The 6669-nt window shown below is 42.1% G+C and overlaps 1 pseudogene; it reads left to right on the forward strand.

The window, feature by feature from the left end:
- The first annotated feature begins 4816 nt into the window (after positions 1 to 4816).
- LOC101545677 (40S ribosomal protein S15a-like) lies at positions 4817 to 5210 on the forward strand (annotated as a pseudogene).
- Positions 5211 to 6669: the final 1459 nt, after the last annotated feature.

Raw genomic sequence — 6669 nt, forward strand, 5'->3', positions numbered from 1 at the left:
GGTGTTGGAACATTGTATGACTGAAACCCAATCATGAGCAGTTTTGTAATGATCTATCTCATGGTGATTCAATAAAAATAAAAATTAATATTTTAAAAATAATAAAGTGCCAGGCTTGTAATCATGAAGCTGCAGGTTCAATCCCAACACCCCCCACATGTCCCAAGCGGGATCCTGGTTGATCGGTTGTCTGAGTATGGTGGCTCTGATGTCTATACTCCAGCAGTGCTGTGCTTTGAGGAAGTACACTGGCTTCCCCCTGACTCTGGAGACGAAAGCAGTAACATAGGCAAGTAGAATTGCAACCATTTCTTTCACGGGAATGTTCCTGTACCAGAAATTAAAATTTGAGGGGTATTGGTTTGGGGGTAACACCCAGGGGCGCTCAGGAGAAACTGCTGGCTCTGTGCTCAGTGAGCACTGCTGATGGGGCTCAGGCAATCGTATAGGTTGCTGGGGATTAACCCCAGGTTGGCTGCATACAAGGCAAGTGCCCTACCAAGTGCTTATGGAGCTCCCTTCTGAAATTGCAATGTTTCAAGGTATCTTGGCAACTTAATATCGTTCTCTTTCATCTGACAGCATTTAGAGCCCTAGTTCCAGAATCACAGGTCACATGATTTAATTGAGCTTTCCCAAAAGAACACTACTTACGCCAAACTAACAGGAGACATCATTCTGTACACACTGGGTGCTACTCCCACAAATTTTACTTTGCATGCTTTATGGTCCCCATCCCAACTAGTCACAGGCAGTGATCCATCCAGAAGGTGTATCTGCATTCCCTTATGCAGCAAAGCAACAGCTTTCATATTCCTTCCCCGGTGATATAAGCTTTTCAGTCACTTCTCAAACTAGACTCCAAGGTCTGGCGGTGACCTCTGTCAGGGAGATAGAGTATCTCCATTCAACAGCCAATCAGAACCTCCTCTTGCTCAGGCTCTCATCTACGCTCACATTCCTGCCTGGCTCCCTTCCCTGATTTGAAGTTCAGCTCATGACTCTGAACAATGCCGTCCTCCCCTCGCCCACCCACAAATAGAATCCATTAAGTAAAACTCCATTCCGAAGTCAGCTGAGGGTAGTGAGGAAGACTGGGTAAACCCCAAAAGGTCTAGAGGTTGAATCTCATTTGGAAAACTACCCAGAAGCTCCAGTGCTTATCCCGTCCTTATCCTAACGAGGAGAGTGGCCTAGGGATGTGCTGACAGAGAGGAATTAAGGTCCCACCAGGCACCATTGAAAACCGGTTCTGTAGGCCAGGGTTGAGCATGGCTCCTGAGAAAAGAGAAGGTGACAGGAGATGCTGGGGCAGTAGCAGGTCAAGAGGCTTCACCCCTAAACTTCATGGAGCCTCAAAGAGAAATTATTCATCCACCCTTTCAAGCTGGGAAGAGCAAGTTTACTTACTAAGAAAAAATAAAGATTGCTCCTAACAAAGATAGAGCTAGTTGTGTTGAAACTCCTTTTTCGGATGAAGTCATAAACTTTGCATATAAGTGGATCAACATGGAAAGTATCATGCTGAGTGAAATGAGTCAGAAAGAAAGAGACAGACACAGAAAGATTGCGCTCATCTGCGGAATACAAAATAACAGAATGGGAGACTAACACCCAAGAATAGTAGCAATAAGTACCAGGAGGTCTGCTCCATGGCTTGGAAGCTGCCCTCACATGCTGGAGGAGAGGGCAGCTCAGACAGAGAAGGGAACACCAACTAAAGTGTAGTGAAGGATCCACTCAGGATGGGAGAGGCGGGTTGAAAGCAGACTGTAGACTGAACACGATAGCCACCCAGTATCTCCATTGCAAACCATAACACCCAAAAGGAGACAGAGAACAAAAAGGAATTCCCTGTCACGGGGGAAGGGAGGGGGGTAGGGGGGAGTGAGGCGGACAGCACAAGGTGGGGGAGAGACACTGGGGCCATCTGGGGCCATTGGTGGAGGAGAATGGGCACTGGTGAAGGGATGGGTATTCGAGTATTGTATAATGGTAACACAGGCACGAAACTCTGTAACTGTACCCTCATGGTTACTCATTAATAAAAATAAAATAAAATAAAAAATAAATAAATAAATAAATAAAACTCCTTTTTCCCCTGAATGATTTATTTTCTGACTCGTGGATATTTGGAAGGTACTCAGGCACCATCATTTCCTTTGAATATGATGCTTGCAAATGAAGAAAGTAATATTTGTTCAAACAAATAGGCAAAAATGGGGCTAGAAAATAGGACAGTGGTTAAGGTGCTTATCTTGCATCTGTCATCTATAGTTTGACCCCTGACACCATATATGGCCTTTCGAGAACCATCAGGGGTCACTTGTGAGCACAGAGCCAGGAATAGTCCCTATGTGTTACCACTTATAACAAAAATAAATAAAAATTAAATTTAAATAGGCACAGAGGATATAATTTTATTTTTTTTTCTCGCGCCAAAAGTTCATACCTTCTCAATGGACCCACAAAATGTCGGACACCACGCCTTCTCCCGGAGGGGAGAGAGACCAAGAAGGAAGGTTATTTCCTCCGTTAGCCGGCGTGGGGCAAAAGCTTAGTTCACAGTCTCCATACATGGGTGCAAGCACTTGCTGGAACCCCAATTCCTAAAACTGTCTCTGGTTCCCGCTCGTTCCACATCCACCGGCTCTGCAGAGGCATGGGCACCCGAGCCGAAAACCCGGCCGGCCAGAGCAGAGCCGGATATAATTTTAAAATTGCAAGAAAAGGCTAAAGATATGCCCACAGGGATAAAGGTCTTGACCCTGGTTCAATCCCCAGTGTAACTCAACCAGAAATGATCCCTGAGCATTCCTGGTTGTAGAATGCTCAGAGCTGGGAGTCATCTTTGAGCACCACAGCATATGACCCAAATCCCCCTGCCAAAATTTTTAATTTTTAATTAATAATTAAATTTTTAAAATCCCAAAAATGACTTTAAAAATCCTTAAAAGGCTATAAGATTATGAAATTGAAGAAGTTCCTTAATTTAACTGCCCAACAAGATTAAAACAGATTTTAATTATTTGTAATCATTGTGGCTGGAGCCTTGGTCTGAAATTTGGTAAAACAAAATGATTCAGATCACTGTTTGAAATGAGACAATAGAGAGAGTTGAAGAATTAAGCTGTAGAAGATAATGTATAAATGGGAAATCCTCTTCAGACCACTTGCTCAGTCACATATTTTCTTCTTCAGACCTTTATTTAAATCATTCGAGAGAAAATATATCTGTTCTGTTTTTGAACATCCAGGAGACAAATATGTAAAAGCCATCAGCACTGATGAGTGTTATTAACAATTCATGAGTGGGGGTGAATTGGTTTTTTCACATGCAATCCAAAGGGAAGAAGTAAAAGATTCTCTCATGCTAAAGTTTGTCCCTCATGATGACTGATACACTATCTCTAGGACCTAATCCCATTCACTGGCCTTTCCATGGAGACCAGAACTGATGTAGAAGACTCTAAAGATAAGCTAAGGTTTTCCATATGTGTCCTTGCTCTTCCTGAAAATCATTTTCTCTTCAAAGGAAAAACAAGGCTCTATTTCAACAGGCACACATCTTCTCAAATCTCCCCCAAAAATCTGTGTTTTTTTTTCTTTTTGGGTCACACCTGGCGATGCTCAGGGGTTACTCCTGGCTTTGCACTCAGGAACTGCTCCTGGCGGTGCTCAGGAGACCATATGGGATTCTGGGAATCGAACCCAGGTCGGCCACATGCAAGGCAAACGCCCTACCTGCTATGCTATCGCTCCAGCCCCTCCCCCAAAGATCTGTATAGCAAAATTTTCTCTAGATCCACACTATCCCTTTTATTAATTGACAGCACTGGAAAAGAACAAAAAGAAAGGAAGCTTGGTTATAAGAAAAAGAAACTTACACTTTCATTGGGGTGCTTTTGTAAAATGTGAGCTCACTACATGTATCAGTAAATACCAGATCCTGTAGGGAAAAAAATACCAATCACAAGAGGAAAAATGCTGGACTTTCTTTAAATACCAAACAATATGTCTACTTACATAATAAATATGTATAAAGAATTATTCACAGAAAGTTGGAAAGGTTAAAAAGGAAGGTGTTATAATTCCAGAGTTTTTTAATAGTGTGTAGAATTAGTAGGGTCAATTTGCAGAGATAATACTGAAGCATTAGCCCTCCTTCTGAAAGAAATAGTCATCTGTGGAGAGTAATTTCTCCTGGAGCTGCCTAATATTTCAAAAAATTGAAAAGATCTTTGTGAAGAGAATGGTATTAATTTTCTCCTGAAATTAAAATGAAACAAGTAATATAAAAAGATACTGTATGATTTCACTTATATTTGGAATCTAAAAAAAAAAAGACAAAATAACTAAACTCATTGAAACAAAGAATAGATTTTTGATTAATTGAGAGGGGAGTATTAGGATTTAGGGAAGGTAGATTAAAAAAATCAGTAAAGGGAGTCAAAATAGGAACATTTCCAGTTAAAATAGCTCAGAGATATTATGCGGCAATATGATTTTGCTGCAAATGCTAAAACTTGCTAGGAATAGATATAAAATAGACTTTTAGTAATCATCATTTCACAATGTATATTAATGTCAATCGTTTTGTTATAACCTCAAGACTAATATTATATGTGAATAATTATACATCAATAAAGCAAAGAAAGGAAAATGTTCTTACACTCTTTCTCCCCTAGAATCACAGACCACAAGAATCCAGGAACTTATAATAGAGTCTCCCGAGAGCCGCCCGCTTCCCGTTTCTCTGCGCGCTCCCCAGGCCGGCCTCTTTCTGCCATCACACCGTGCCGCCGCCAAGGTGCGCATGAACGTCCTGGCGGATGCGCTCAAGAGCATCAACAACGCCTAGAAGCGCGGCAAGTGCCAGGTGCTCATCCGGCCGTGCTCCAAGGTTCCTCATCGTTATGATGAAGCACGGTTACATCGGCGAGTTTGAAATCATCGATGATCACCGCGCCGGGAAGATTGTCGTGAACTTTACAGGCAGGTTGAACAAGTGCGGCGTGATCAGCCCCAAATTTGACGTGCAGCTCCAAAATCTAGAAAAAGGGGCAGAGCAACCTGCTCCCGTCCCGTCAGTTCAGTTTCATTGTACTGACAACCTCAGCTGGCATCATGGACCATGAAGAAGCAAGACGAAAACACACAGGAGGGAAAATCCTGGGATTCTTTTTCTAGGGATGTAAAACTGAGCAAATAAAAAGCCTCACTGGGAAGAAAAAAAAAATCCAGGAACTTATCTGGCACGGGAGAAAAGAAGCAGAAATGGGAAGAGAAATAAGATCTAATTGTGTATTTCAAAATCAAAGTGGCTTCAGTACAAATAGTGCCAGGTCAGCCATCAGGAAAGAATCAGGGTCTTCTCCCTCCCAGTAGCTGCAGCATCCCACATGTATACTGCTTCTGTATCAGTTGATGAAGGAGCCTGGGTTCCAGAGTCACACTGTGTATATTTACATATTGGCTCCGCCCCTTAGAACTCTCCTGACTTCACAAATGTCTTGAGTCTTGTGCTTCAATTTTCCTGGGAGTCATTCATAAAATGAAGACAAACATAATAACAATCTCATAAAATTGTAGGAAAGATTAAGTGCCATAATGTTTATCATAGTGTCTGAAAGACAGTTCACATCCAATAAATTGCATTTCTATTCATCTCTATGACAGCCTATTAAAGTCATTGTCATCTTCACTTAGAGGAGAGGAAACGGAGTTAGGAAGATGCTACCTATCTCGATTCACACTGTTATTCTCCCAGACGGTATCTTATGTCCCAGAAATTTCTGGCTACAAATATTAATACCCCTTTTCTTATGCTGCAGTTTCTCCCTGGACACCCAATTTGTCAAGTGCTGACTTCATTTAATACAAATAATCAATCAATGGCATCTGACTAAATAGCACTCTAGAGGTTTGAAAGAATGAACCTCCCGAACTACACAACAATTGTCTGACTCGGGAAAGCAATACCAATACTAAATACTAGAAAGTAACATTTTTTAGCATTCTACAATCAATCCCAGGCATTCAAAGACTTTCTACAGGATCAGTTAGTGCCTGTACAATGGGGGTAAGATTCCTATTAAAGCAGTTAAGTCTTACTGAGTTTGAACACTATGGAAGAACAGATCGAATAAAATGACACTTTCCCTAGGAAAGAGAGCGGGCAAGGGGACACATATACATTCACACAAAACAGGCAAGAAGTTTTAGTAGTTTGAGCTACTTGGGAGACTTCCTAAAAGCCACAGTAGGAAGTACCCGTGGGGCCATTCATCTACAGACCATTGCAGTTGCTATCTAGCTAGCATCTTACTGCTTTGTTTTGCTTTGTTTGTGGTTGATTTCTTTCCCTTCTTTTTTCTGTTCCCTTTGCTATCTGGTACCTCTCTTATTCTTCCTTTCTCCAGTCTCCGCCCCCTTCCTACCTTGGCCATTGGACAAAGGCACTATCAGAGTTCCCTCTCCTTCCCCACCCTCCTCCCTGTATCCTTCCTGACCAGCTGATTCCGGAGAGGACTCGATAGCTTATCAATAGGCATAGGTTGCTCCGTAGGAATATTGGCCAGCCTAGGAAACAGCCCTTCTTTGAAGGATAGCAGATCAGAACTTCTGACTCCCACGGGCAGGTTTTCTCCTAAGTCCCCAGTAAATGCA

This window comes from Sorex araneus, chromosome 1 (genome assembly GCF_027595985.1).
Source record: "Sorex araneus isolate mSorAra2 chromosome 1, mSorAra2.pri, whole genome shotgun sequence".
Lineage (NCBI taxonomy): Eukaryota > Metazoa > Chordata > Mammalia > Eulipotyphla > Soricidae > Sorex > Sorex araneus.